Consider the following 6454-nt stretch of genomic DNA (forward strand, 5'->3'; position numbering starts at 1 on the left):
AGACGGGCGCCGGTGTCGGCTCAGCCGCCGGAATTCGCTTGTAGCCATTCCCATTCCAGTTGATCCGGGTTTGTGCCATGGGAATTGCCTCGTGCGGGCAGGGTGGGCACGGGGCGAGGGGCACGGGGGACCCGGGCACAGCCGGGGACACTCCAGCGGCACTCCCTCCTGCACCAGGAAACTTCCTCGTGGGAGGTGTTTGCCATCCTTGGACAGGAGCCGCAGTGGGCAGCAAGGGGCTGACTTCCAGCAGGGATTTGGAAAGGCTCCCAGAGCCCCGGCCGGGGCAGGGCTGCTCCTCGGTGCTGCCGGGTGTCGGTCACTCGGAGACGGGAAGGGAAACGCCTGCGGCTGGGGGGGGGTGCTGCCCCCGGGAAATCAGGGAACACCGTCGGCTCTCAGGGCATGGAAAGGTGCGCGGGTGAGCTCACCTGGGCATCCCCTGCCGCGCCAGCCCCGCGGCACCGCCGCCCCCCGCCCTGCCCCGTTTTTCCCGAGGGAAATGTGGAATCGCAGCCGTGGCGTGCTCCATCTCCTTGGAGATGGTCCCTCGCCCTGTGCCGGGGCTGGGAGCCAGCTCTGGGGCTGCGGAATGCAGCGGGGCTGGAGCTGGGGGGCCTGCGGGCCTGGAGCGGGCAGGTGGCCCCTGCCAGGGGCAGGGCCAGGGAAGGGGTGTTTCCATGCCAGGGAAGGGGTTATTCCATGCCAGGGAAGCGTTTATTCCATGCCATTCCGTGTTGGCATCGGTGTTTGCTTTGCTGGGCACCAACTTTGCTGGGATTCCTGGTGCCGGCGTCTTGTTCGAACCAGGTCAGCGGGATGTGGGAGCTGCCCGGGATGCGTGTGAGCCTCTGCTGGGAGAGCGACTGGATTTGCCTTCGGGAATGAAACCGAGGTAGAACCAAAGCCGCCCTGCCTGCCCTTCCAGCGCTTCCAGGCGCTGCGATGCGGAGCAGCCCGGCAGGAGCCCTGCAGGTGGTAGCAGAGCTCCACCGCAGCCACCGCTGCCAGGACCCGCAATTCCACTGCTCCCAAAAGCGCTTCCCGCACTTCTTTCCAGAAGAGAAAAGGGGCCTCTGCTCGCTCTGGCCACGGAGCGTGAGCTCGGCCACGCTGCACGGCCGGGAATGAGATCCATGGGCTGGACCTGGGGCTGATGGAGGGGGAGTGAGGAAGGAGATCCACGATGTGGACCCTGGATTGATGGAGCAGGACCAGAGAAGGAGTTCCGTGACTGCGGGTCCTGGATTGATGGAGCAGGACTGAGAAAAAGGTCCATGGTATGGAACCCAGGTGGATGGAGCAGGACCAGGGAAGGAGATGCATGGCCTGTACCATGGATTGATGGAGCAGATCCATGGCATGGATCCTGGATTGATGGAGCAGATCCACGGCATGGATCCCAGACTGATGGAGCAGATCCACAGCATGGATCCTGGATTGATGGAGCAGATCCACAGCATGGATCCTGGATTGATGGAGCAGATCCACAGCATGGATCCTGGATTGATGGAGCAGATCCACGGCATGGATCCTGGATTGATGGAGCAGATTCCAGGCATGGGTCCTGGATTTATGGAGCAGATCCACAGCATGGATCCTGGATTGATGGAGCAGATCCACAGGACCAGGGAAGGAGATGCATGGCCTGTACCATGGATTGATGGAGCAGATCCATGGCATGGATCCTGGATTGATGGAGCAGATCCACGGCATGGATCCCAGACTGATGGAGCAGATCCACAGCATGGATCCTGGATTGATGGAGCAGATCCACAGCATGGATCCTGGATTGATGGAGCAGATCCACGGCATGGATCCCAGACTGATGACACTGGCTGCTCAGGAGGAGCCAGGATTTACCTGGAGGGGTCGCTCAGGGGGTTTCAGTACAATCCTGATCCCCTTAAACCCAGCCCAGGCAGATTTACAACATAACACCGAGCACTGGGAAGAGATTTCCACAGCCAGCAGCGCTGGGAGATGAAAAGGCATTTCCAGCAGCACCTGACTGTCCCTGGCTGTTTTAAACAGCTTTAGGGAAGAGGTTATTTGGGATTTGCCATCCCAGTGCTGGCAGGGAGCTGAATGGGGCTGGCTGCAGCAGGGATTAGGATTTACAGTGGTCACCAGCAGGCTCAGCCAGGCTGGGCTTTCCTGGCAGTGCTCCCAGTGGAGCTGCTGGCTCAGGGTCGAGTGAGTATTCCTGCTATCCTGGAGGAAAACTATGGAAAAAACCCTGAAATCCCACCCTGGGGTGGTGTTGGGTGATTGGGGTCCCACCAGCTGGGCCCTCCACCCTCCTCACTGGGGCACCCAGCCTGCACCCGGAGCTGGAGCGGCGCCCGTGTCCCTCAGGAATTTGGGGTTTGGCTCCCATTTCAGTTGCAAGGATTTGATTCTCCTCACAGAAAGCCCTGACGGTAACGGCCGAGGATCTCATCTGGCTGGGGGGAGGCTGTTAGTTGTGGAGAAGGTTCTAACAAGAGCAGGAAAAATAACCCCTGCCACGGCAGTAACCACAGCTCCCCGAGCCTCCTCCATTGGAGGCTTTTGAAGCACAATCACTTGGTTGGGTTTTTTCCCCTTTCCAGAACATCTAAAACCTGAAAAGGTCATTTCCCCCCCACTGTTCTGTTTTATTAGGAAAAAAAAAACCACCCCGGAAAACACAAACTGAAATGCAGAAATAATATTTCTGGAATAGTGCTGGGGAGAGGTGAGGCAGGAATCCAGGGATTTGAGGGTGGTGTTCACCCCACCCACACCATGGGCTGGACAACGTCTCCATGGAGAGAACTTCCCCATATCCCAGCTAAACATCCCCTGGGGCAACCTGAGGCTGCTCCCCCTTGGCCTGTCCCTTGTTCCCCGGGAGCAGAGCCCGACCCCCACCTGGATCCCCCCCTTTGTGAGAGGTTGTGGCAGTGCTCAGGATGGACTTTCTAAAACCAGGGATAACAATGCCCGGTGGGAAGCGCTCCAAGGGGCCGGCTGGGCTGCTCCTTCTCCCAGAACTCTGGGAACATCAGCACCCACCCCTGCTCCGGGCAGGAATCCCCTCTCCGGGTGCTGCCTGCGAGGGGCAGGGCAGGGCAGGAGGCTGGCTGCCTCTGGAATCAGGGCTCCAGAGGAAGCAAAGGGGCTCCTTCCCGGCTGTTCCAGGGTTCTGGGATGATGTTTGCGGATAACCTCGGCTCTCTCACACTGTGATCACAGCCCCATGGTCGGGATTCAGCTCGTGCGGGATAATTTGGCATTCTCCCAGCACCAGCACTGCTAAGAACCAAGGATTTTAGGAAAACTTCTTGGAGAAGTCCGTTGGCAGCTTGGATTGATGGAACAGGACTGAGGGGAAAGGTTCTGACCTTTTCCTGTGACCTCCAGGTGTCCATCAGGCCTCAGCTGCTGCCACAGGGAAATGCAAGGTGCTAAAAATGGCCTTTTTTTGCCCCCAAAAGCTTCATGATTGAATTTGAGTGTGGCTGCAGCCACCACCTGCCTGCTGCCTTTATATTTGAGCATCCACTGGTGGGAGCAGCACAGGAAAATCTTCCAAGAAAGGTAGAAAATGGATATTTTCACTGCCAGGGCAATTGGTGGGATGGGAGCTGGGGTGTCCCTGGAGAAGGGGGAGGATGGATCACCCAGAGGTCCTGGCAGCTGACCCCGTGCAAGGTCCTGGTTGGCCTGGGCCATGGAAGGTGATCCCTGAGTGTGTTCCCAGCTCTCCAGTCCCGTTCCTTGTGCTGGAGAACCATAAAATCCCAGACTGGGTTGGGCTGGAAGGACCTTAAAGCTCATCTCCTTGCCAAAGTGTTATTATTTCTTGACAAAACTCTTTTTTCTCTCTCGAAGACGACATTTAGGTTGCTTGGAGCAGGTTCAAATGTCAGCTGAGGTTCCCAGGAGGGCAGGAATTCCCATCAGGAAGCGTGGGACATGCTCAGGTCCATAAAACCTCTCCAGGTCCTGCAGAGCCTCCCTGCCTATTATAAAGCATTTATTGAAAGTTAAGTTTTGTGTGAGAGCTTATTAAAAAAGTGTGCTTTATGGATTTAATTAAAGTTCTGCATATGAGACCTTGCTAATCCTGTTTGTGCTGCAACTGTATTAACGTGCTAAAAATCAATATATTTGAGTTTAAATATTTTATTATGGCAAGCCATTAAATATTAATGATGTAACAAGTAATCAGTGTCACTGCTTCTGTCTGTTCCAGGGGAAATCTGCAGGAAAGGAGAACAAAAGCAATCTGCCGGCTCGGTTTGGTGATTCTTTGTGGCTCAGCTCAGGAATCAAAGGTTCTCGGTGGGTTTGGAAGTCATAAAAGCATCTTGCCATGGCTGGAGAGTGGATTTCTGTGAGGGCCTGGAGGGACAGGACAGGGGGAAGGGGTTTAAGTTGAAAGAGAGGAGATTCGGTGGGAGATTGGGAATTGGGAATTGCTGGCTGGGAGGGTGGGGAGGGGCTGGGCTGGAATTGCCAGAGCAGCTGGGGCTGCCCCTGGATCCCTGGCAGTGCCCAAGGCCAGGCTGGACATTGGGGCTGGGAGCAGCCTGGGACAGTGGGAGGTGTCCCTGCCATGGCAGGGGTGGGATGGGATTTAAGGTCCCTCCAACCCAAAGCAGTCTGGGATTCTGGGATTCTGGGATTCTCTCTGCCTGCAGGGGAAAGCAGCCATGGGAATAATTAAACTGTGCTGCTGCAAGAGCCTGATTAAGAGGGAGAAACCTTTGTGATCTCTGACAAATGGACTCAACCCGGACTCTTTTAGTTCAGCCTCACTGAAAGCACAATTGAACGGTTCAGGTGGAACCCAGCAGCCCCTCCGTGCCCAGCCCGTGCCCCCGACAGACCCACAGGGGCTGGGGCTGTCCCTGTGTGCCAGGGAGGGGACTCTGCCCCCTGAGCCCCACCCCGGCCAGGCCCTGAGGGGACGCTCTGCCCCGGGGGGTCTCAGCCCTCCAGGACTGAGATTTAATAACCAGAGACCGTGTCCGGTGTTTTCCCCCCAAAATACAAATAAGAGAAAGTAAAAACATGCTTTGTGTGTGGTTATAGTGTTACATAACCCATCCATGCGTATTTACCCAGCTCTGGCTGCACAGCTCCTCTGCAGAACATTCCAGCTGCTCCCTGTTTCCCAGCGCACTGTTCCTCCTGCCTGGAGCTGCCCTGGGAAGGGCAGCGCTGCTGGAATCTCACCCCTGCTCCCACTGCTGCTTCAGGGCACGGGGTGGGCTTTGCCAGGGGCTGAGCAGAGGCTGGCACAGCCCTGCCTCCCCCAGGGATGGATCGGTGTCCCCAGAGCTGTCCCAGGGGAGATGCTCCAATACCCCCCTGGAAGCCCCACTTTTCCATGGCAAACCCACAGGAGCTTGGAATCCTCCCCAGCAGCTGTTGGAGAGGAGGCACCAAGGCAGAATCCCAGAATCCCTGGAAAAGCCCTCCCAGAACCCTCTGGCTGCCCCAGGGTCAGTCACGGAATCCCAGGATCCCTGAGGCTGGAAAAGCTCTCCAGGGTCACCGAGTCCAGGCTGTGCCCGATGCCCACCGTGTCCCCAGCCCGGAGCCCCCAGTGCCACGTCCAGGAATTCCCTGGGCTCCAACCCATGCGCACGATTGCCAGCGTGGCTCAGGCCATCCGTGGATGTGCCCGAGGGCAGGTGAGCCCGGAGCCCTGGCTCTGGCATTCCACAGGCCCAGGAGATCTTGGATTTCAGGATCTGGCTCTGTGCTGACCTGGCTGGAAGCTGCGGATCCAGAATTCCCTGATCCTCCTCCAGCTTCCCTCCTCCCTCCTGTGCCTCCAGCAAACATGGCTCTCTGGGAATATTTGTTGCTGCTGCTGCTGGGTTTGGTGTTTTTTTTTTTTATTTTGCCTTTGCACTTCCGCAACTTAAAAATGCTGGAACTAATTTCGCCTCCTGCATTTATTTTCCCCAAGTTCCCGAGTGCCCGAGCTGCTCCTCCAATTACCTGCAGCCCAGGGAGATGCTTTCCTGCCTAATTAAAGGAAACAACAGCAACAAGGCAGCCTCAGGCAGCCTGGGCTGGAGCAGCGTGAGGGGAACTGGGGCATCCAGAGGCTGGACTGGTGCCACTGGGCCTGGGGACCCTCTCCAGGGGCAGGCACTGGGTGATCCCACCTGGATCATGGGAAAGGATCCAGGTGTTCCTGTGCCTGAGCACAGGAGTTTCCCACCCCAGGTGTGACCTCAGGACTGACTTGTCCCCAAAGCTGGAGCTCCCAAAACCGTTCCCAGGCACTGGGAACATCCTGGGGGTGCAGCCTCAGCACAGACCAGGGCAGGGGGGGCAGCTCCGTGCCAAACACCAGGAGAGATTCATGGAATGCTTTGGGTGGGAAGGGACCTTAAATCCCACCCAGTGCCAGCCCTGCCATGGCAGGGACACCTCCCACTGTCCCAGGCTGCTCCCAGCCCCAATG

At 57.4% G+C, this 6454-nt stretch overlaps 1 long non-coding RNA gene across 1 annotated transcript in view; it reads left to right on the forward strand.

Moving 5' to 3' along the window:
• The first annotated feature begins 1607 nt into the window (after positions 1 to 1607).
• Positions 1608 to 6454, forward strand: part of LOC108447795 — a 6350-nt gene continuing 1503 nt past the window's right edge. Inside the window, exon 1 of the long non-coding RNA XR_001863482.1 lies at positions 1608 to 4311. This is a non-coding gene — a long non-coding RNA (uncharacterized LOC108447795). The remainder of the gene's footprint in view (positions 4312 to 6454) is intronic.

Source organism: Corvus brachyrhynchos, unplaced genomic scaffold (genome assembly GCF_000691975.1).
Source record: "Corvus brachyrhynchos isolate BGI_N302 unplaced genomic scaffold, ASM69197v1 scaffold245, whole genome shotgun sequence".
NCBI lineage: Eukaryota > Metazoa > Chordata > Aves > Passeriformes > Corvidae > Corvus > Corvus brachyrhynchos.